Below are 23927 nucleotides of genomic sequence, written 5' to 3'. Positions count from 1 at the left end.
CAGAATCGTATAATCATGTTCAGTTTGTGGTCTACTAAGACTCCCAGATCCCTTTCGCATGTAGTGTTGTCAAGCCAGGTGTTACCCAATTTATATCCGTGTGTTCCATTTTTTTCTGCCTAAGTGTAGTATCTTACATTTATCTGTGTTGAAATTCATTTTGTTTGTTTTGGCCCAGTTCTCTAATCTGTCCAGGTCAAAATTCTGACTCTGTCTTCTGGGGTATTAGCTACTCCTCCTATTTTGCCTTCTACCCCCTCCCCACTGCAGAAAGAAGCCTCTCTTCAAACCCCAGTAACTCTATAGAAGAAGATGGAAGAGCAGGACCTGGACTTGGCATGAGAGTGAGGAAAGACCCTCATTCCATCCAAGCTGGGGGTGTTGTTGGATTCTGGGAGAGAGCTGTGCCAGAAGTCTGGGATCGGAAGCCCCTGAACTTGGAAGTACTTTGCCGACGCTTCTGGCAGTTCCGCTACTGTGATGCCGATGGGCCCTGGGAGGTTTGCAGCCAGCTCCATGGCCTTTGCAACTGCTGGCTGAAGCCGGAGATGCACTCTAAGAAACAGATCCTGGATCTGGTGGGTCAGAGGATAGGCCAGAGACCAGTTCCCAAGCAGTGGCCCTGGCCGAGGGTTTCCTCCTGAGTCAGGCCGAGGAGAAGAGGCTGGCAGAACAGGTGAGGGCTTTTCTTTCCACCTATGTCCAGTTCAAGTAATAATATTTGACCTTCTCCTAAGGCTTCCCTGCTTGATATTTGTCCAAGTTTTAATCATCTGTATGGGAGATTAGAGAAGGTGTGTCAGCAGCCCCTTTTTCTGGGAAATATATTATTCCTCCAGATAGTTCACCAGTGTTGAAAGAAAATCCTACCAGGTCCACTTAAAGAAAGATGCAGAGTCTGGGAGAGGGGCAGGATCCGTTCCTTGGTGTGGTGGTTAAGAGCAATGGACTCTACGCTGGAGAACTGGCCTTAATTTTGTACTCGTCCACATGAGTGGTGGACTCCAGTCTGGTGAACCAGGTTGGTTTGCCTGCTCCTCCGCATGAAGCTTCTGGGTGTCCTTTGGTTAGTCACAGTTCTGTCCAAATTCTCTGAGCCCCACCCAGCTCACAAGGTGTCTGTTGTGGGGAGAAGAAAGGAAGGAGTTCTTGTGCTTTGAGACTCCTTTGGAGGCTCCAGGAGAAAGCAGGGCATTAACCAAAACCTCTCTCCTTCATACTCCTTCTTCTTTACTTGTTGCTGCTACTTCTTGTTTCTAGAGGTTGGGTCTAATCCATGAAGATGGAAGCTAAGCTGGAAAGAGCTCTGCTTGACCCTCCACATGGTAAGGACTCAGGCTTTGACTGGCTGGATAGGCACTCTGTTAATTTGGGTAGTCAATTCTGGTCAGAAAAATGAAATGCTATTTCATCCAAATTACATGGTGCTCAATGTTCTATAGTTCGGATGCCTGTAAAAGGGGATTCAAAAATTCATGGAGGCAGACATATCTCTACAGCCAAGTTCTTCAGTCTTCATGTGAATAAACAAAAGTTTGTAATGTTCTGGCCAGCACAGTTCCTAAGAACCTTTGGGCTAAATGTGTTTCTTTTAGGTTATAGTGCCGCTTTATTGGGCCATCTTGACAAACCACTGTGAGGCCAAGAGTCCTGATGAGGGATGCTAGGCTGTGCTGATGGGCTTGGGGTGATGTGATGCCAGTATGGCTATACCTGCCAAAACCCAGATGTGGACATTACAGGTGGCTCCATACAGATGCTACGGAAACTCATTGAGCTTGCCCTCAGTTTCAGCACTGATTAGTTCATTAATGCTTAATTCAGATTCAGATTTTTTTTTTGCCTGATGTGACAGCAACTTGCGAGGCAACATCATTTTTTGCCTGCCTATTTTTTCTTTCCAGCATTCGCTGGCCGGGGCTTTGGTCTGATGCAGCAGAGATGGTATCACATTGTCTAGCTCCAGTGTTCACAGGAATAGTTTCAAGTATAAATCTGAAACATGTCTGTGTCATTCACTGCCCCTGAGTCTCATGGGTACCTTGTGCTCCTCTTTTGCCTCTTCCACTAATTTCTAGAAAGGTGGAGTCTTCTTTCTGAGTGTTCATGGGGCAAGGTTTCACAACCTTGTAAACAGGGGAGTGAGAAGCATGATTCATACAAGCAAATACAATAAAACTGAGATTATCCTTTCTCCCTTTCCTCAAGCAGGCAGTGAAGGAGGAGCGGCCATCTGTTCTTGCTAGCAAAGGTGTGGACACAGCGGCCGCACCCCAGGCTGCAGGGAGATGAGCAGGGTAGGCCTGGCCTCCCTCCTCTGTAGCTTTCTTCTGCAGTTGGGAGTCCTGGAGGGCCCCAGGCAAGAGGCTCTGAGCACCACTCCTCACATGAGTTCTTCATCCTGAACCATCCCAGAACGCCCCTCCCTGAGCGCCATCTCTGCCTGGCATGAATCTGCTTTTTCTTTCAGTCTCCGGTTTCCTTTGAGGAGGTGGCCGTTTATTTCACCCTATAAGAGTGGCTGCCTGAATCCAGACCAAAGAGTTTCCCCTATCAGGACGCCATGCTGGGAGAATCCACAGGAGGTGGCATATGTCTGCAAGGAACCCCTCATAAGTTCCAGAGGTATATTTCTTCCTTTAGATGGGAATTGTGTGGGACAAAGGTAGCAGCATACACCTACATGTTAAAATGGCCTTGATCACCGATAGGAAAACTAAAAGGGCCAAGGGAATGTACCTTGTGACAGGAAGATGCCCAAATAAGGCACCTCTAAAGGCTTCTGTGGGTAAACCGCATGGGTAAGGGGAGGGAAGTTTTCTTGGGAGACTCACCAACAAAGACCAAGGTGATTCCTACCTACAGGCTAAGCTGCATATAGGCCATCTCTTGGCAAGAGGTCCCAAACAGAACCAAGAATGTATCTCAACTGATCAAACTGTGTAACTGCATTTATGTTTTATTTCTTTGATTTCTATTTTTCAATAAATCCTTGAGAACTCAGCTGGTCTGGAATCAATGGAGGGAAAAGGACTTGGAGCGAGATAGCATGGCTCTCCCAAGCTTGATCTCAGCCTCAATCATCATGCTTTTGGATGAGACATGAGTCAAAATCTTGAACACTGATACAATGGTGGCAGGATGAAAAGCTTATATTCAGCATATTGAGTAGAGCGACCTAAGATACCTGGTTTCCTCAAAGAGGGTAGCTGAGTCAGAGAGGGGTGTCCCAGCCTGCGCCACGGTACACTGTGTGGAGTCTCTCAGGAAGAGTCTGGAATAGTCTTCTATCCTACTCTCTGTTGACAATCATTAGAATACTTGTCCTCCAGATGAGATTACTGTGATTTCCTCTGATTGTGATCTGGAGAGCCATAGTCACTGTTCATTCAGAATGTCCCCAGCCCCACCTGCCTCACATGGGATGGGGAGGGAAGTTGATTGTAAGCTGCTCTGGTACTCCTTAAAGGTAGAGATCCAGTATGGTCTTCTTCTTCTTACACTGGTTAGAATTGTGGGTTTGATCTGTCCTGATTCCAACTCCCCTTCTTTTGATTTTGTCTCATAAAATGGGCATCCAGCTAGAATGTAATAAAGGCTATGGTGGAGACAGACAAAGGCTCCCACATCGAAGAAATACAAGAGGAATTTCCTCTCAAAGACAACCCAAAGAGTGGGTTTTCCGATGAGCTTGACCGCAAGTGAGTATCCTTCATGGTTAGTATCAAGGGACCCTCACTGGTTTTCTTGCTCACATCTCTTTTGCACATCTTAGTTTGGCAAAATTACCAAACCCCGCGGTAAAAGGAGGGAAAGCTCTTGAGCCCCGCCGTAAATCTGACGTTCTGAAACCCTTCCGGGTCTGGAGCTTAGTTGTGGTTCTGCAGGCTGCTCTATCCCAGTCATAAAGCCTCTGCTTAAAGCGGCGTTGATTAACCTTGATGATGCCCCAGTAGCTCTCCCTCCTCCTATGAATGCTGAAACCAGCCTACAATGCCTTCGCCGCCAACTGGAAGGAACCTCTCTGTTTAGCTGCACTAGATCATGGCAAATCTTTGTGGAAAGCCAGCATGGCTTAGTGGTTAAGTACGGTGGACTCCAATCTGGAGAGAGGGGTCCCTACTCCTCCACATGAAGCCTGCCAAAGGACTCAGAAAGCCAGGCCCAGTTGTCTCAGAGGTCTCTCAGTCATACTTACTTCACCTGGTGCCTGTTGTGGGGAGGGGAAAGGAATATGATTTGCAAGCGGGTTTGAGGATCTTTAGGGTAGAGAAAAGTAGGGTATAAAAGACTTTTCCTACCCTTCTATTTAATCATTAGTAGCCAGGCTCAAAAAAGCATATGTGATCTGGTTTCTTGTTGAAATGTTGACGTCGGACCTCTTTCTATCTTCCATCAGCACATGTAAAGGAGACGACAGGGGTATTTCATGGGTCTTCTGTGGAAAAAGACAAGGATGAAATTTCTGAAGGAAGGTTTGAGGACAGAGACGGACCACCTTCTAAAAGCATGGTGAGGGAAGCTTGAGACGAGGGCAAGGATAAGTCTGCTCAATCCCAAGAAACAGACTTCAGTCCTACCATGTTCTATTAGAGCGGTGAATGAACTTCCTGATAAAAGCCATTATCAGGATACACGGTAAAATGCACAGGAAAGAAGACTCATCACACTGCTTGAGTGTGGTAAGATATCTTTCGCGGAGTAGAACTCCTTAGGTGACCAACAAAAAAACTGAAAAAGAGAAACTATATTGCTCAGATTGTTGCAAAGCCTTCCCAAAAAAATCAAATCTTTCTCAACACCAAAGGACTCATACAGGAGAGGGGAAAGCCTACCTAATCTGTTTATAAATGACTCCGTTGTGGTAAAGAGATGATAATGTACTAATATCTCCAAACAACAGTATACTGAGTGCACATGAATACTTTTGGTGTGGAAAGTTCTTCAGCTGCCGATCAAAGCTACTTGTGCACCAAAGACATCACACAAAGAGAGGCCTTTTGAACGTTCATAGAGTGTGGAAAGAGATTCAGCTCAAAGTAGTAATCTTCAACGCATCAAAGAACTCACAATAAAGGAGAGACCGCTTGAATGCTCAGAGTGTGGAAAGGGATTCAGTATGAGAGCACCTCAACAGCATCAAAGAATCCATACAAAGAGACCACATTTGGAAATGCTCAGTGTGGAAAGAGATTCAGTCAAAGCAGCACCTTCAACAGCATCAAAGAACTCAATACTGAAATAGGAGAGACCGCTTAGTCGCTCAGAGTGTGAAAGAGATTCAATCGGTGGCGAGTAATTCAACAGCATCACCAAAAGAACTCACACAAAGGAGAGACCGCTTTGAATTGCCTTAAAGAGGTGGAAAGAGATTCAGGGTCACAGTAGCACTCTCAACGCATCAAAGAACTCACACAAAGGAGAGACCATTTGAATGCTCTTCCAGAGTGTAGGGAAAGAGATTCACACATAGGTAGTGACTCTTCAACGGCATCAAAGAACCTTACAATAAAGGAGAGCCCCGTTTGAATGCTCAGAGTGTGAAAGGATTCAGTCGGCAGCAATTCATAAAGGCATCAAAGAACTCCGCTACTGAAGCAAGGAGAGACCGCTTGAATGCTCAGAGTGTGGAAAGCGATTCAGGTCAAGAAAAGAAGCATTCCCTTCAACAGACCAAAGAACCTACACAGAGAGACCGCCTGAATGCTCAGAGTGTGGAAAGAGATTCAGTCAGAGCAGAATCTTCAACAGCATCACAAAGAACACACACAAAGGAGAGACCGCTTTTGAATGCCTGGTGAGTGTGAAAGAGATTCAGTCTAGTAGCAATCTTCTACATAAGCATCGAAAGAAACATACACACAAGGAGAGACCGCTTGAATGCTCTGAGGTGAAAAGGGATTCAGTATGAGTAGTAGTCTTCACAAAATTACATCAATAAAGAACTCACAAAAAAGAGAGACCGCTTTGGTAACGCCTAGAGGTGGAAGAGATCTTCACCTAAAGTAGCACTCTTCAACAGCATGAAAGAACTCACATTCAAGGAGAGACCGCTTTGAAATTGCCCAGAGGTGGAAAGAGATTCAATCACCGGCGAAGAATCTTCAACAGCATCAAAAGAACTTGCCACAAAGGAGAGACCGCTTGACAATGCCAGAGTGTGTGGAAAGAGATTCAGCCATAGTAGCACTCTTCAACAGCATCAAAGAACTCACACAAAGGAGAGACCATCATTTAAAATACTCAGGAGGGAAAGAGATTCATCGGCGGCACTCTTCAATGAAAGCATCAAAGAATCCCTACACAAAGGAGAGACCATTTGAATGCTCAGGAGTGGAAAGATTCAGTCAAAAGTAAAGCAGAATTCCCCTTCCCTAACAGCACCAAAGAACTCCACTAAAAGGAGAGACCTTTTGAATGCTCAGAGGTGGGAAAGAGATTTGGTCACAGTGGCAATCTTGAAAAATGCAATTCAAAGAACTCTACACAAAGGAGAGACCATTTCTCTGGATGCCTGAGTGTGGAAAAGAGATTCAGTCAAAGTAGCACTCTTCAACAGAGGCTCAGCAACCTCGGCCACAAAGGAGAGACCTTTGAAATGTGGAAAGAGATTCAGTCTGAGAGCAATCTTCAACGGCATCAAGAATTCGGTGGCAGAGACCCCTTCCCATTTTCCAGCATGAACTCCGCCAGCCAGGGAGCTCCATAGACAAACAGCAGGGCGCAGTAGTGGCTCTGCCATGGTCCGCCTACAGGAGGTGGTGAGCAGCTGGTCTAAGTGTCATTTCAGTACTGCAGGCTATGCTCGCTGACGAATTTGTCTATCTTTAAAATACAGCCCTGACATTTATTTTGCTGCAGCAAAGGCCGTGCTTCTGTAAGTCTCTTGGCGACGCTGGAGGGAGTTTTGGCGGTGAGCCAGGAGGCTGGGGATTCCCGGTTGGACGGATGGCAGAATCTGCTTGAAAGGCCAACTGTGCAGTGGGGAGTTGTCGAGATACGGGCATTTGATGATTATTGCCCTCCCTTTGACGTGGAGCCAGCCGCGAGGAGGGCTGCGATCACGCCGGAGGCTACTCCTTTACATACAGAGCTTTTGTCTCAGGGTTAATCGCAGCCAGTGGCAGGGGCCCTTCTGCTGCCGCTCGACTACAACTCTGATCAATCAATCTGTGGGACTTTTTTATCGGCCCGATGCTCCCCAGGCATGTGTGGCTGGCTCTGGTGGTTTGACCCCCAGGCCTACCGCCTGTTAAGCAGAAACTCCATCACTGTTCTTATCATTGATTCCACCGAGCCCAGGTGGCATTAGCTACTTTTTCCAAGGGAAGCTCCCTGGTTGCCACTATAGGTGCCCTCTTGGATTTGTGGCATCCTTCTTTCCATAATTCCCACTAAGCATTGTTCAACCTAGATGTTATAATTAGAAATGTATTAGTTAATCGTCATAGATTGTATTATTGGTACTAATTGTGGGTAGTCTACTAGAATTCAAATTTGTATTGATATGCCATTAACTTCTAGCCCCAGCCCCACTTAGATTAAGATTAGACGTTAGGGACAGTTTTGACTTGAAGCAGAGCTGGACTCTATTGTTTGAAGCAGGGGGATAGTCAGGCTTTTCGGTAGAGGAAGGTTGGCAGGAGTCAGCGGGGCACCACCCTGGGGCTGGGGATCCCTGTGTTGATGGGATCGCAGATACGCGGTAGGCGGCGGCATTATGATAGAAGGCGACGAGATATGGCTATTCTCGCTCACTTCTGACTGTAATCTATCCGGTGGAAACGATGGTATTTTGGACTGTGGGACACTCTGCTTCATCTTTTGTTGCTGATTAATGCCAGGTCCATCAACAAGCACTACAGGTGCCCGAGATTTCTTGGAGCCCAGCAGGTGGACCTGGCATGTGTCACCTAAAACTCTGGGTGCTGGAGCAGAGACTGTCGCCTTAACAAGCTCGCTCCTCCGGGTTTGCGCGGCTCCACCAATCACGCAACACAGGGCCGGGGTGTGGGTGGCATTATTCATCCGCCAGTTCGCCCTGAAAGTGCAGTCCTCGCCCCAGAGGTCACCGCATTGAATGCGGGCCAGCCTGGAGTGGTTGGCCCCGGAGAGGTTGGCCGCTCTTCTGGTGTACTGGCTTGCCCATGACTCAGGAAACGGCCTTCGCCGCTGTGGCTGCGCAGAGGTGGTGGCTCGGATCATGCCCTTATTCTATTGTCTTGGTGACTTCAACGCCTACATGTCAGAGACGCAGCGCTCATGTACGGGTGGCCACGACCTAGGCGGGTCATCCATGGCGACGCTAGGCTCTTAGGTGAACTTCGGGTCTTACCTATGAGGTCAGGAAAGCACGCTGGATTTGGTCTTCGGATCGGGATAAACTTGGTCGTATTCTCTTATTGGATAAAGCGCCATGGTCCCACCATTATGCCCTTGAAGGTCCGATCGCTTCGATCACTCTGTCATAGGCGACGTGTCGATTTTACCGTACCGGGCTGAGACTTATGATCCACTCTTGGTTTCCTTAATTTCAGGACCCTGAACTCGCCGCACACTCGATGAGCAGGTGGAGGACTGAATTCCCGGCCTCGAAGCTATCGGTTGTTATCCCCTCGGCGTCTCTACCTCTAATTCCTCGACGCCGCTTCCATGGTATATCGGAGGAACTGTGCTATGAAACGGGGCTTAGATGCCAGGAGCCGAGTGCGGGAGGGAAATCTCGCGATCAACATCTTATGCTTAACATCTTCTAGGATGTTTATGGTAAAGCCTATGAGACGGCATGCATGAAGGAGGTGCTAAGAGGGCTCTTTCTCCTCCACTTTCACATCCGCGAAGGCAATTTCCAGCACAATGGTTTCATATAATTCGGTCTTTAACCTCCCTATCGGAGAGTTCTTCAAATTCTCAATTGAGTATTAGCTGTGAGGAATTTATGAGCTTTTTTTAGATAAGGTCACGCCTCCGTTTACCTATCTTCCAATCTAGTCGCTATTGGCAATTAGTGAACTGGAGACTCCTCGCTATATCTTCAGGCCCTTGTTTGGCCCAGTAGTTTTCCCCTGCTAAGCTCTGGAAGCCGCTTGCTGATATTGCAGAACCTTTAGCTGCTAAGCTATTAGACCTACTACCTGTCCTTCTGGATCCGTGTCTATCCCATATTTGTGAAAAAACTTTTGCTGGGCAGAGCTACTTAATTCCATCGGGTTGAGTATCATCAATGGCTCCCTTTGGAGCAAGGTGTCCCTCCCGATTACATGAGGCAGTGGTCCACCCACTCTAAAGACCATCGTTGATCCGCAGGAGATCTGGCCAACTACCTGCCTCCTCGGTCTTTCTTTCATTTCTAGAAGGTAATTGGAGAGAGTGGTGCTACAGCCTTCAAGGTTTTCTGGATGACGATCAGCTTTCTCGACCCCTTCCAGTCCGGCTTCCGCTGCATGGGACGGAGACGGTTCTCGCCGCCACTACAAACACACCCGTGATAACAGCCCGAATGAGGCGGATCGGCTTCGCTGGTATTACAGGACCTTACCGCGAGTAAGCCGCATGTGGTCGACCATGACCTTTGACCACCGTACGCTGGTCATTCGGAGTGCAGCACCATCCTTCAATGGATTGTCTCTGCTTTCTCCGGGCCGAATCAGCAAGTGAGGCGCGGGACTGAAGCCTCCCGAAGTGCTAGCTTCACGCGGTGTACCCCAGGGGCCGCACCATCCCCGCTGTTATTTGTTTAACATCTATACACCCTTGCTCAGCTTGGTAATGAGTTTTGGGCTGATTTGTCATCAGTATTCAGATGACATACTGTTTCTTCCATTCTGTTGATTGAGTGGGGGAGCAGTCACCTTCGCGGCCTCTTGCTGCTAACTGTTTGGAGGCGGTTACTGGTTGGTTGCAGCAGAGCAGGTTAAAACTTAATCTATCGAAGACGGAGATCCTCTGGCTTGGCCGCAAGGGAGGGGGCAGGACTTTTCAGCCGCCGGCGTGGGAGGGGGTCATATTGGTCGACCCCCCTCCGCGGCATTGCCCGGGGTCTGCACCTGGATTCGGCTCTTCAATGGAGACCCAGTGGCCCATATAACTCCGGTTGCTTTCCATTCGCCAGGCCCGGCTCCTCTTCTCCCGCATGACCTTAGCCACTGATCCATGCACGGTCATCTCCAGATTTTCTCAGACTATTGCACTTGCTCTATGGTCTCCTATGCTGATCCGTGGAGATTAAAACTGGTTCAGCATGCATGCAAGCGCTATTTTGCTCACAGGCAGCCTTCACCTGGGAATCATATCCAGCCTGTGCTTGTGCCGTACCGGCCTGTAGAGTTCCGATCATCTCAAGGTGTTGGTGTTGACCTTAAGGCCCATTGCCTGGGACCATCGTGAGATCTTGAGACCCAGATCACCCTCTCTATATAAGTCCCTGTACAGCCTCATCAGTTGAGGCCAACTCATTGCGGTTCCTGGCCCCTCACGATGCTGCTGGCCTCCACATGTGGGCCAGGGCCTTTAATGGCCTGGCCCCCCCCGCCTGATGGAACGCTCTCCCTCCAGCTGTCCGGGCCCTGTGGGACCTTGGTGAGTTCCGCAGGGCCTGTAAGATGGAGCTATTCCGCTGGGCCTTTGGAGGAACCGGCCGCTGATGGTGCCCCCCCCTTTTTGGCCCCTTACATCTGGGCCATTTGTCATCTAACAGGACTCGCCATCCCTCCCTCTTGGGGAGAGGACTTTGAAAATGGAGCTGCTGGATCACTTCACTGTATATTTTATACTATGGTTTATATTATATTTATTATACTTCCATAGCTCTATTGCTTTATCATTGCTTTTAAATGTTTTTAGCCATCTTATGATTGTACTATGTTTACATGTTGTACACCGCCCGAGCCCCTCGGAGATAGGGCGGTATAAAAGTCTAAAGAATGAATGAATGAATAAATAAATAAATAAATAAATAAATAAATTCACTCACTCACAGGAGAGACCTTTTGAATGCTTACAGTGTGGAAAAAGATTCAGTTGGAGTAGCAGTCTTCACAAGTATCAAAAAACCCACAGAGACCTTTTTTTTAAATTTATAGTGTGGAGGATTCACCTACAGAGTTTATTCAACAGCATCATAGAGCCTGGCCACAAAGAAGAAAAAGTTTAAAATGTCACAGAGTATAGAAAGTGATCAGTCAGAGCAGTGCAGTCTTCAGCAGCATCAGAACTCAAGCACAAAGGAGAGACTCCTTTGTGCTATATTGTAAGACCTTCTGGGGATGCATAGTACACAGTTTGATCCCCATCTTCTAGGTTTTTTTTGAAGGGACTGCCTTGTGGGAGAGGAGAAAAGTCAAAGTAGCACTCCCTCAACAGCACACTATGCACAGAATGTGGAACGAGATTCAGTGGCTTGGTTACTCTGAGTATTTTAAGAGTTCTCTTCAATCCTATGTGTGCATACTCTGGAATGCTGTATTGAGGTTGCTTGATTCTGATTTGTAATTTTTGCTACTTTTAATTTTAGCAGTTAGTTTCCACTCATCCATCAAGATTTTCAATTCCTGTCTTCACACAGGAATAACTCTTCTTCTGCAGTTCAAGAGCTTAACTGATAACCACCTTCCTCTTTCAGAGCATCTTTTCCAGCCATTCTGGGATTAGCTATCACTTCACTTAATCTTCTGTCTAGGACACTAGCCATATCTTTGGAGGCTGTACAAAAATATATCTGGATGGCAAAAACTCAACCCACTTTTACATCATAGGGCACAGAATTAAAACCCAGGAGTTCTTTGACTGTTTGAATTGTAGTTTTAATTTGCTACCTTGTAATATGTATGTAATATTTAGTTTTTCTTAAAGCACTGAATCTTTCCTCATATATTTCTGTTACTGGTGGTTACATTATTTTTTTTCAAAAAGCCTGCTATGTGCTAACATAGACATCTTCCACCCTTCATCTCCACTGTCTTAAATGATGCTTCTTCTCATACCTCCAGACAAGCCCTGGCAAGGAAGCAGGCCTTGCAACACCTCCTGAAGATTTCCTAAGAGGCTCCCCCTCACCTCTTCAGGAATTCCCATTCATGGTAAAGGATGCCTGTTATTTTAGTTTGGTTAAAAGCCAAAATACAAATCTTTTTGTAATTGTCAGAATGTTTCCATGAAATCATAAAGTTGAAGAGACCCCCAAGGGCTATCAAGTCCAACCCCCCTGCAATGTAGGAATACACAATCAGCACTCAGCCACCAGATGGCTATCCAGCCTCTTAAAAACTTCCAAAGAAGGGAGACCCATGCAATTCACACCCAAGCGCTTAATGGGAGCTGAGAGAGGACTTCGGGTTCAGAATAAGCATCTATGGGGATGCAGATGAGAGAGAGATTTTTTCTAAATCAACCACATACAGCAAGGAACATATACGTGCATGTTTATAAGAGATAGTGCTCCATACAAAAGGCTTGAGGGCAAAGCACATAAATCCAGGTTCAAGACAGAGATAGGTACACAGGTGTCTCTATGCTAATAGTAGAAGCCTTGACCTAAAATGGGGAGAGCTGACAGAGTTTTGAAGGATGACACTCGATATAGCGGGCATAGGTGGAATGAGGCAAACCAACATGCTACATCCCAGGTTGCTATGGGCTCGCCCTACAGGAAGGATAGGATTGCATGTGATAGTGGGGTTGTCTTCTATATACGCCAAAGAGAGCATAGTGTCACATGTACAGCAATGCAGGGGAGCTGATTCCCCACAGAAGCACTGGTGGATATCACAATACAGGGGTGAAAGATAGTTTAATATTAGGAATATATTGTTGTCTCCCCTGACCAAAAGCATTGCGAGAGATTCTGAGATGGAAAAAGGAAATTAGGAGAGGCCAAACAAAAACGTAGAGTGGTAATTGGGCAATTTTAACGGAATTCATCCCTACATAAACTGGAAAATGCATAGTTCAGGCTATAGTAAGTATAGAAAAATATTCCTGGATATGCTAAAATGACTGTGGCTTAGGAGCAGATGGTTGTAGAACCAACCAGGGGATATGTGGATACTAGGATCTAATTCTGTATGTGGGACCCAGGACCTGAAAAAGGAAGCCAGTGTTGTTGAGCCACAGGGGTAATTGACAGTGGACCGCAAGCTGCTGCCAGATTCAACATCTCTCTGCATGGCTGAGTATGCAAGTGACAACTACTGATGTAGTTAAGAGTCAGCTTTCAGAAAAGGGAAATTTCTCAAAGATGAGGGGGATAGTGTGCAGGAAGCTGGAAAGGAAAAATCAAGAGAGTCAAAACTGTCCAAGATGTTGGAGAGGTTATTTAAAACACAGTAATAAAAGCTCATTAGCTGGAATGCACCTCACAGGTTAGGAAAGGCAGCTAATGACATAGGTAAGGGGGGGGCTTTCTGTGTCCAACCCCCCCCATTCAGTCCAACGTGCCTCCCACAGGGTTTCTAAAACATTTATTCACACCTGCAGGCTGTTCATTGTCACAGATAGAAACTTCAAACTTTCTAGGATGTATTGGGGACCCTCCTAGTGGGTCTCAACCAGGTTATGTGAGGTGGTGGTTGCAGAGGGTTTAGGAGTGCCAAAGCGGACCCCCAAAGGAGGTGGCCCTCATCCCTCCACACAGCCCACCTGGTTTTAACAGAACACTGGGGGCTCACCTCAGAGGTCCCATGTCCTGGAGCCTACTCCTGAATCCAAACTTCACCACTAAACCTGGGGAGGTATCATCAGGATAGTCTTTATTGATAATACCTTAGGTGATTTGCAGCTTGTCCAGGTGGCCCCAAAAGCCATGGACTCCCCAAAGGTGAAGCCCCCAACTTTGGACCCCTGAACCAAACTCACAAACCTGGGTGGTATTATTAGAAGAGTCTCCTAAAAGATACCCTGGGAAAGTTTGGTGCTTCTAGCCTTACCAATTGCACCCCCTGGATACAGCAGGCACCTCACTTGCCTTTAGATTCTCCTTTTTAAATCCACCCCTTTGGCATGGGATTTAAAGGGAGAATCTGAGGTCCCTAGTTTAGAAGAAGAAGAGTTTGGATTTATATATCCTCCTTTTCTCTCCTGTAGGAGGCATTCAAAGGGCTTTAAAATCTCCTTGCTCCTTCCCTCACAAAAAAAAACACTCCTGTCAGGTGGTGTGGGCTGAGAGAGCTCCCACAAGTGCATTCAGCCCAAGGTCACCCAGCTGGCGTGTGGAACTATTGGTGGCTAAATCTTTCCTGAATTCCCCAGATAAGCTCTCCTATTGTGCCTCAAGCTGCAGAGCAGGGAATCAAACCCGGGTTCCTCCAGATTAGAATGCACCTGCTCTTTAACCACTATGCGTCACTTGAAAGTGATGTTGTTTCAGGATGGGGCAATTCATCTTTAAATGTTACAGCATCACTTTCAATGTTTAACTGGGAATCCCAGATTCTCCCTTTAAGGTGGATTTAAAAGGAGAATTTGGGCTCTCTAGTTTAAACACCATTGAAAGTGATGCTGTTTGGGGGTAGATTCCAGCATCACAGTGGCTTTGCTGGGGACTCCACTTTGCACCGGGCTCCATTTTCCCTCTATGCCTCTGCCCAGCTTGTTTTGGGGAAAGACTGAGACAAAGAAGGTGTTCAGTAGTTCTGCCTTTTCTCCATTCCCTGTTAAAATTTGTCATCTTCTCCATGGAGTGACTCTATCCTATCTTTTTTCTTCTCTTTTTCTATGGACATAACCAAATTTTTTTTTATCCTCTCTTGCAAGCCTCAGCTCATTGTGAGCGTTAGCTTTTCTGACTTTCTCCCTACACATCCTGCTTATTTGTTTGAATTCCTCTTATTTCTGACCATAGGATCGCACCCAGTAGATTCCTAAGCTTACTGAAATCTGCTTTCTTAAAATCTAGAATGCGTGTATGACCATACTTAGCATCCCTTTTCCACCGTATAACAAACTCCAGGAGAGCATGATCACTGCCACCTAAGGATCCTACCACATCCACTCCATTAATTAGGTCATTATTATTGACTAGGAATAGGAATTTATGCTTCTTCCTGATACTAGAATTAGGGATAATTCCTATCGGTTGTCAGCAATGGGCCACAATTGGCCATGCCAGGGGCTGATGGGAATTGTAGTTCCCTGAAATGACATCTTGGAGAGTCGATGTTCCCTACCCCTGGACTAGAAGCATATCGAAAATAGCCATTCCCCTTGTTGCTTCTTCCACCTTCTGTACCATGAAATTGTCTGCAAGGCAAATGAGAAATTTGTTGGACCTGATTCTCATGGAAGAGTTTGACTCCCAAATATCCAGATAATTGAAATCTCCCATTACTACTACTTCTTTCCTCTCTGAAAATCTGGTCATCTGTTCCAAGAATGCATCATCCGTGTCAAGATCCACTTGACCAGACAAGGCAGACACTTGTAGGAGTACAAAGGTATCTTTATTGCAGGCAGAAAGACAGATCAGGAAGAGCTAAAACTAAGCTCTGCCTGACGAGTAGAGCTTTCCCCTATATAAGTAGCACTCCCTTCCCCCTCCCTTGGAAGCTAAGACATAATTATGAGAACCAAAAGCATTTGGCCTTCATGAGGCCAACACCAGGAACAGTTAAATAACGCACCTGGCTACAAGCAAGTACAAGAATTCACACAGAGCAAAGTCTCCCCACCCCCACAGAAAGCAGTCTTGACAATCCATCTCTTCAGACTGGCATGGGGTTCTATAATAAATCCCCACAATGAGATCAGTGTTGTTTCTCTCCCCCTTAATTTTACCCAGATGCTTTCCAACCTGGCTTGCAGGATTTAAAGCTTCATGGACCTGCTCTCAGCTGTAATAATCTTTTACGTATAATGCTACTTCTCCTCCTTTCCAATTTGATCTTTTTCTCTGAAATAGGTTATATCCTTCAATTTTTATGTTCCAATCATGAGACCCATCCCACCAGGTTTCAGTGATGCCTATAATATCATATTTGTTTTGCTGTCTTAAGAGTTCGAGTTCATCTTGTTTGTTATGCACATACTCTGTGCATTGGCATAGAGACATTGAAGGCCATGGTGCATTTCCTTTGGCTACTTCTTTGAGGTTTTTTCCCTCAGTTCTCTCTATAACCGTTGGACTATCATCCCTATCAAAATCTACATTAGACCATGTCATTCTTCTAAATATGATGATATCTAAGTATGTCTCAAGGGGCAAATCCAACTTGTATGTTGCCTTTTTAGACCTAAAAGGGGCATTTGACTCGGGGTAGAGAGCAGGAACTTATAGAGGAAAACTTTACTTAAAATGTGGGCATAGGGATGGCAGGCATTAAGCCAGTTGCCCTTGTTAAAGCCTTTGTATACTACCACCACCTTTCAAGTGAGATGTGATCCATCAGAAAATTACACACCAAAAAATTCAATCTTCCAAAGGCATCATCAAATCGTATAGGTATGGCGCATTGGCCTCTCCTCTATTTAAATTTGTTTTATTAATGATTTGTCCCTCGACCTGGAGATCAGTCAATGCACCTTTGCCCCAGCTTTGGTGGAACGGATCTCTACCATTGCTCTTATTTGCAGACTCGATGCACTATTACTTCCCAGAACGGTTAAGTCAGGCCTAACATAGATTTTCAAGCTGTCTAAATGCAACAACTATTGTACACGAATTCCATTACTTATTAACCTCCTGCTAAATCTTAAAGTGATTGTGTTTTCTCACACCTATAAACCCAGCAGATGGATACTCGATGGTGCATCTGTCGGTCAATGTCAAGTTCTGTAAATACTTTGGGAGTTGGTTTTTCACCACAAAGCCCATTGTCCAAACATATAGAGACCTAGCTATGAAAGCTTGTAGAGCTACTTTCGTGCATGGAGTGGAGGAATTTCTTTACAAAAAGGTAAACATGGTTTATTCCTGCCGCAGGAAAGCTTTTCGTAATATGAAAGTTATTCAATTGTTGTATGGGATCCCTCGTAGGATCAATGCTTGGAATCATAAAGTTGAGAGGATTCAGTCAGCTTTCTCTATATAAAATATTTGAGTGCCACATACATTGTATCTCAGTATTACCCGTGACTCTTGTCTGGAAGGGGAACAACATCCTGGTTTGCCACGTAAAGCCTGGCTGGTTACCTTGAAGCTTTTGGGTCCAATTCCTGTGCTTTGAACTCAGATACTGGACAGTCTTATCTTATCTTATCCTCCCCCAACTTCCATGAATCTAAGTGGGTGTAGTGGCAGGAAACTAAAATACTTTCCCTAGGATTTTCCTGGAAGCCTTGCAACATGCTGCCTGCTTCTTGAAATCTTCTCTCAATTGGGCAAAAGGACTGCTAGATCAAGAGAGTTTCTGCTCTTGCAGGACAAGGCGAGAAGTACTGCTTCTCTCCCTCTTTTAACATCAAATTTAAAATCAATAATCACATGGCAGATTATTTTGAGTTTACTTCAGGAGCCCAAGCATAGATGGATAATCACAGAATTAGGCTCGTTGTAACCTCTTCCCCTCTGCTCCTATGTTACAAGGAAGGTTCAAAAAAATCGACCTGCAAGAGCTGAAATGTCCTCATTGTATTACAGCAATTCAAACCATGGGAACATATATTGCTCGCTGCCCTTAAATACAAGGGATCTAGGACCAGACTTCTTTTTGCTCGCTTGTCCTGTAATCTCTTAATGAATACTCTTGCTGTGGGAAGATTACGCCTTCTACCTAAACAATCTCACCAGATTTTTAACTTTGTAGCTAGGTTCCTTATAGAAGCCCTTGGAAATGATTACCCATGGTTCTCATGTATGGGGATACTTGTTTGGACAATACACATGTTGTGTTTGTTATATGGATTCTATGCCTAATAATAGGTATTATCTATCTATATCTATCTATCTATCTATCTATCTATCTATCTATCTATCTATCTATCTATCTATCTATCTATCTATCTATCTATCTATCTATCTATCTATCTATCTATCTGGATCTATCTATATCTATCTATCTATCTATCTATCTATCTATCTATCATATCTTATCTTATCTATATCTATCTATCTATCTATCTATCCATCCCCATATCAATTTGATGGAAACTCCCTGTTTGTTTTGAATACTGTCTCTCAACTCCCACAAAACTCAGCTTTAAGGCCTCTTCTGAACAGGTTTTGTAAGCCTCTTGGCAAAGATGTTTCTACCCATAGGCACATGAAAATCCCATCCCTTGTCAGCAGTCCCTCTTCTACTAAAACTGCAGACCATGGTCCAAGAACCCAAATTGTGCCTCTATGGCACTATCATATGCCATGTTGTTCACTCTCCACTATTCTTTCTTTCTCTCCATGGGCCAATGTCCTTCAACCAGAACTCAAATGACAACTTTGTACATCCTGACGCCCAGCTTCCCTTTCCCCAGGGCCTCTTCAACATTCCTTCTGATAGTTCTCTGGTGCTTTGATCCCCACATGGTTATCAAAAAAGGAAGGGTAGGAAGATCAGTGGCTTTAACAAGTCTTGTTAGCCTCTCAGTGCACATCACGATGATTTTGCCCCAGGAAGACAGCATACCTAAGTCCCACATCTCTGTGGCCTGCAAATTGTTGTTTTCTGGTCTCCCCAACCACCTACTCACACGCCGCCAGAGGCTCTTTTGGTAGGGGATATTCTATAGGCTTTAGAACCTCTCAGCTGCAATAACATTACTCTCTGGAGGTCTGACTCCCTCAAGTTACCCTGTGCCTGTTCCTTATCCCTCACCTGAGAAGTGGAAGAGAACTTCAACGACAGCTTCTAAGCTCTGGGCACAGAATGCCTCCCTAGTCCCTCTACTCTTTGGTGTCACATTCCTCCAATTGCCCACCTTCAAAGTGTTTGAGAGCTGCTAATCTTCCCCTTGAGAGATCCCTGATATGTTCCTCACTCAGTATCGTCTGTTCTACTCTGTCGAGGAAATCTTCCTTTTTCCTAATATCTTGAAGGGTAGATACTTGTTTTTCAAGCTGCTTGGCCTTCTCTTCTAAGAGAGCATCCAACTTACACTTGTTGCAGGTGTAGCTACACACATCCTCCGGGAAAAAACAACAACATCCCACAGCTGTTGCAAGTAACTGCAGAAACTCGCTCACCAGCCATATTTAGCAGTTAAGTAGAGCAGAAACAGACCTCATGGCCCCCTTTCAGAACATCCTATCATAGGTAACAATTGGTGGCTCCCTCCAGGATAGTTACGGACTACAGTCTCCTATCACTCCCCCCCTGCAAGCATCATGCTGGTGAGGGGATGATGGTAACTGTAGTCCATACATATTCTTGAGGGCCGCTGACTTCGGCTACAATTTAAGTGTCCTATATGAATTCTTTCTACTTTCCTCAAAAAAGATTTGGTCCTTATTGGAGTAAAACACGCTGCATAGATGTGTGCTTTACTGCATTCTGTAGACAGTGAGTTAGCCACAGAGCAAGTTTTCCCTAGCCTCCTAGAAGCTTCTGGCAAGGCATTACTCCACTCAGAACAAGGAAAAGCAAGAAAAAACTCCACACAACCAAAGGCTTCCCTAAGCTCCCCAAAAACAAACACATAAGCCCCTCAGAAAGACATTACTTGGTGCCATAAAGATTTGGCTTTGAGAAAGTCTCTTCAAAAAAGAAAACCAGAGCTCACCTAGGTACTTTCTGTCCCACTCCTCCTTTCCTAACCTACTGGGAGTCTTCTCCTGTTGTGGATGAAAGGTTCGTGAAACCTCCCAATGTAACAAAATCTCGCAATTCCAACATCTAACCTTAGAGAAAAGTGGACATCCCCTTTAGGCTTTCTTAAACCAACTGGATGTAGGTTCCTTCTCCAGCCATGTTTCAGGTTTTGGAGCTGCAGCTGTTTAGAGACATCATCCTCTGGAAAGGGCAGGAAAGAGGCCAGTCCTGTTCTCAAGGAGACCTGTTTGCTCTGCATCTTCAGCACCTTGGCTGCATGGCAAGATCTCTAGCAAGGACTCAGGATGGATCAGGATTCACCCCCCAGGGACCAACCCTGGCTTATGACTCTTGGGCAAGCCCCCATTCGAAAGGCAACGTAATATCAAATGTAGGGATAGAGGTTGGGCTGTGTGGAGAGGGGTTTATGCTTTAAAGGGGGTGGCAAAGAGTCTCTGGGGTGAGAAGGGTTTCTGCCCCTCTCTGGGTCTCTGTTCAACTGAGCTCTTGTAGGGTTGGGAAATTTTTGTGGAGATTTCTGTCTGTTCTCCTGGGAAGGCTTTTCCTTAATAATGGTACTTGGGATTCCTCTGGAGCAGGAAGAACTGTCCAACTTCAGCAACAGCGGAAAAGCCTAAAGGATTGTCCACAGGAGGGACTGTTACATAGCCAAGGACTGCCATGGGACCATCATGTGTACTTCCAAAATCATGTTGGCTCTTTCCTCTGAGCATGAGCAGACTGCTTTCCCAGCATTGCTGAGTAACCACAATAAGCCCTTTCACTCCCGGGATTAGAGAGGAGATTTTTCTGGGCTTGAAACAAACAAACATTAAATTGCATCCTTTTTACAGCAACATTAAAATAAGAGTTTTAAATATTTAAGCTCATTAAGGGTTAAAGAACTGGATTTTCTGGATAGGATGCAAGATTGGGGAGAGGGGCATTTCCCTTTAAGCTGAAGCTCAGTCTGAAGCTATGGACTTTTTTTAGTACGAAGCTCAGACTTTATTATGAAGAAGAGTTGTTTTATACCAGTGGTGGCAAACCTCTGGTACTCTCTGTGGGCACGCACGCACAGAGTTCATCATGTGGGCGGGGTTGGGGACGGAAAATCACCCCCCCCCCACACACACATCTAGGCTGGCCTGGGCATGATCCTTTTCACCTGGGAGTAAGCTCAGTTGCTGGCAATAGGGCTTGCTTCTGAGTAAACCTTCCTAGGGTCATGATTCGCCCATTTGAAGCATTGCACGGTTGCTTCACCAAGCTTACTCCTAAGTAACGCACACCTCGTAGCCAACCATTTTTTCTGAACTAAAACCTCAGTATTCAGGTTGTTAAATTGCCGTGTTGGCACTTTGCGATAAATAAGTGGGTTTTGGGTTGCAATTTGGTTTCGAAAAGGTTCGCCATCACTGTTTTATACCCTGCTTTACTGTAAGGACTCTCAAAGCGGCTTGCTACATGAATGCTTTTCTCCTTCCTCTCCCCACAACAGACACTTTGTGAGGTGGGGCTGGGAGAGTTCTGAGAGAACTGTGACTAGCCCAAGGTCAGCCCAGCAGAGGAGTGGGGAATCAAACCTGGTTCTCCAGCTATGGGTCCATCTTTCTTAATCACTCTGAGGGAACTCTCAGATTCTTCAGCCTTTTACATTACAGGCTCTAAAGTGGGACTTCCTAAACCCTCCTGTTGAGTTTTGAAAAGAAATGCAACCCACAGAAGAAAAACCTGTACGTTTTAGGAGATACAGACACTCTTTTGGTCTGGCAAGGAAGCAGGCCTTGCAATACCTCCTGGGGATTTCCAAGCAGGGCCTCTCACCTCTTTTTTTTTTTTTTAGGGAACTCCCTCGTCCCTTTGTAAAAGATGCCTGTTATTTTGGCAGAGAAGATTATACATTTCAGGCCATCCAAGGCCAACTCCATCCCTAAGGAGGCAGCAGGTACTCTTCAAGACTGGTAGCTGATTTCTGCCTCTTACCCTCAGGATTTCCTATGGTCCCTAAGATCTTCCCCTGAAAGCTCAGACACGGTTTCAGGTTCCTGTCATGGAGCCTCCCTTCATCTGTCCCAAGGCCCCTCTCCAGATCACTGGGTTGTCCATCACTTCCTAGCCCCCTCCCCATTTTCCCATAAGTCCCACAGAACTCTCCCTCTCAAATCCTCAAGCCCCTCTTTGTACTGTTCTTTGTATTTTGTTCTTATTTCCATATTTTTTTCATGTCGGGAAACCACATATCCTCACGTCTCTCACAGACTAGCTCAGTGGTTCTCAACCTGGGGGTTGGGACCCCTTTGGGTGTCGAACGACCCTTCCACAGGGGTCGCCTAAGACTCTCTGCATCAGTTGTTCTCCATCTATAAAATGGATATATGTTAGGGTTGGGGGTCGCCACAACATGAGGAACTGTAGTAAAGGGTTGCGGCATTAGGAAGGTTGAGAACCACTGGACTAGCTAAAGTGAGACAGTCCGGCATTTTCCTTACCAAAGATTTTAACAATTGTTGAATAAGAACTTGCCATGATACATTATTTAAAAACAATTGTTTCCAAAAGATGTGTGGTGCAGTGGTTAAGAGTGGTGGACACTGATCTGGAGAACCAGGTTTGATTCCCCTCTCCGCATGACTGTAATCTGGGGAACTGGATTTGGTTCTCTACTTGCTACCGTAGTCACTGTTCTCTCTCAGTACTCTCTCAGCTGCACCCACCTCACAAAGTCTGTGTGGTGGGGAGAGGAAGGGAAAGCAAGCCACTTTAGAACTCCTTGTGGTTAATTGTTCAAAATGTATTAAGGAGTCTCAAACAAATGATGCTGGAAATTTCAGCAGCATGTTTCTCCCTAGAAGTGGGCGGGGGGGATCCATAAGTAAACCCAACCAAAGATGGTCTGATTTGGAGACTGGTGGAAATGGAGCTGAGACCCTAGAAAGCCCAGGGATGTTCAATCCGTTTAGGGATTGTTTAAATCCAGCTCCCACTATTAACTCTGGAAAAAAATTTGGGGATTCCTGAAGCGGATTCCCTTGCCCCCTGAGTCCCTTTTGGGGATTTGGAGATTCCCTTGCCCCCTGAGTCCCTTTGCATCCTGGGTTTGGAAACCATGCCAAGATCCCACTAGTGACTTCAATCCCTCCAGTATTTTTTAGGAAAAGTGATGGCTGAAGAGGAAGGAAGGGCAGACTCAACGGATGGGGTAGGCCCACTCCTCAGCACAATAAACTTCAGCCAGTTTGCAAATTAAGAGATCTTCTTAAGCTTATGATGCACTTTGGAAGAATAATACTCTAGAAGCAGCAGCAGAGGAAAATCTAGCATCTGAGTCAACTGTCTGAAAATAGTTACCATTCTAGGAGAATAATAGGGCCAAACTCTGCTTTGTGGGTTAGCCTGCAGAGAGTAAAGAAAGACTCCCCCTTCCGTTTTAAATACTCAGTCACCAGCTCCCTCTGGCTTTCAAGAGTCTCTCTGTAACCAGCCCTATCAGGTTCAGGAGAAACAAATCATCAAACCCAGTGGTCAGAATTCAAAGCAACTTTATTAATAAAGGGAGCAGAGCAGGCGGTGTTTCCTGTTCTACTCGACATAGCCTCCTGGCTTTGCAGGTGGTGCCGCCAGGAATGTTTCGGCTTCTTGGACCATGGTCTGCAGCTTCTTGAAGATGGGACTGCTGGCAAGGGATGAGTGGTAGGAGCAGCAGCAGGTAGGAACATTTTTGCCAGGAGGCTTACAAACCTGATCAGGAGGGCTTTAAACTGAATGAAGTGGGGGAGGGAGACAGTATTCAAGCGGACAGGAGTTCAGCAAGTGCTAAAGATATTAGTCCAAAGGTTACAGAGAGAATGAGCAAATAATTCAAGAACCCAACAGTGGGAGGGAAAAATATGTTAAATAACCAGCTGGGGGAATGAATCATGGTCAGATGTCTCTAGACTAATGCATAGAGCATGGGAAATAAAGAAGACCAACTCAAACTCTTAACATGACAAAGCAAATATGATAAAATAGGCATCACTGAAACCTGGTGGGATGAATCTCATGATTGGAATGCAATAATTGAGAGGTATAATCTATTTCAGATAATTAGACCAACTAGGAAAAGAGGGTACCCATGATATTCTTGCAAGTAAGCTGGAAAGATGTGGCCAGACAGTGCAACTGTTAGATGGATTTGTAATTGGTTGACTGGCCGAACACAAAAAATTGCTCACCAATGGCTCATTTTCATCCTGGAGAAAAGTGAGCAGT

At 45.6% G+C, this 23927-nt stretch overlaps 4 protein-coding genes across 4 annotated transcripts in view; 2 read left to right on the top strand and 2 right to left on the bottom strand.

The window, feature by feature from the left end:
* Positions 1 to 23927, bottom strand: part of TAP2 (transporter 2, ATP binding cassette subfamily B member) — a 1062867-nt gene that overhangs the window by 390976 nt on the left and 647964 nt on the right. The window lies entirely within an intron of this gene.
* LOC125428531 (zinc finger protein 708-like) overlaps positions 1 to 23927 on the top strand; it is a 1111878-nt gene that overhangs the window by 608717 nt on the left and 479234 nt on the right. The gene's annotated exons all lie outside the window — the stretch shown is intronic.
* The window catches only part of LOC125428560 (zinc finger protein 420-like), a 469229-nt gene that overhangs the window by 54153 nt on the left and 391149 nt on the right, over positions 1 to 23927 (bottom strand). The gene's annotated exons all lie outside the window — the stretch shown is intronic.
* Positions 1 to 23927, top strand: part of LOC125428696 (zinc finger protein 684-like) — a 98742-nt gene that overhangs the window by 31294 nt on the left and 43521 nt on the right. The window lies entirely within an intron of this gene.

Source organism: Sphaerodactylus townsendi, linkage group LG03 (genome assembly GCF_021028975.2).
Source record: "Sphaerodactylus townsendi isolate TG3544 linkage group LG03, MPM_Stown_v2.3, whole genome shotgun sequence".
Classification (NCBI taxonomy): domain Eukaryota; kingdom Metazoa; phylum Chordata; class Lepidosauria; order Squamata; family Sphaerodactylidae; genus Sphaerodactylus; species Sphaerodactylus townsendi.
The sequence above is the reverse complement of the archived record's forward strand: the minus strand, read 5'-3'. Positions and strand labels throughout refer to the sequence as shown.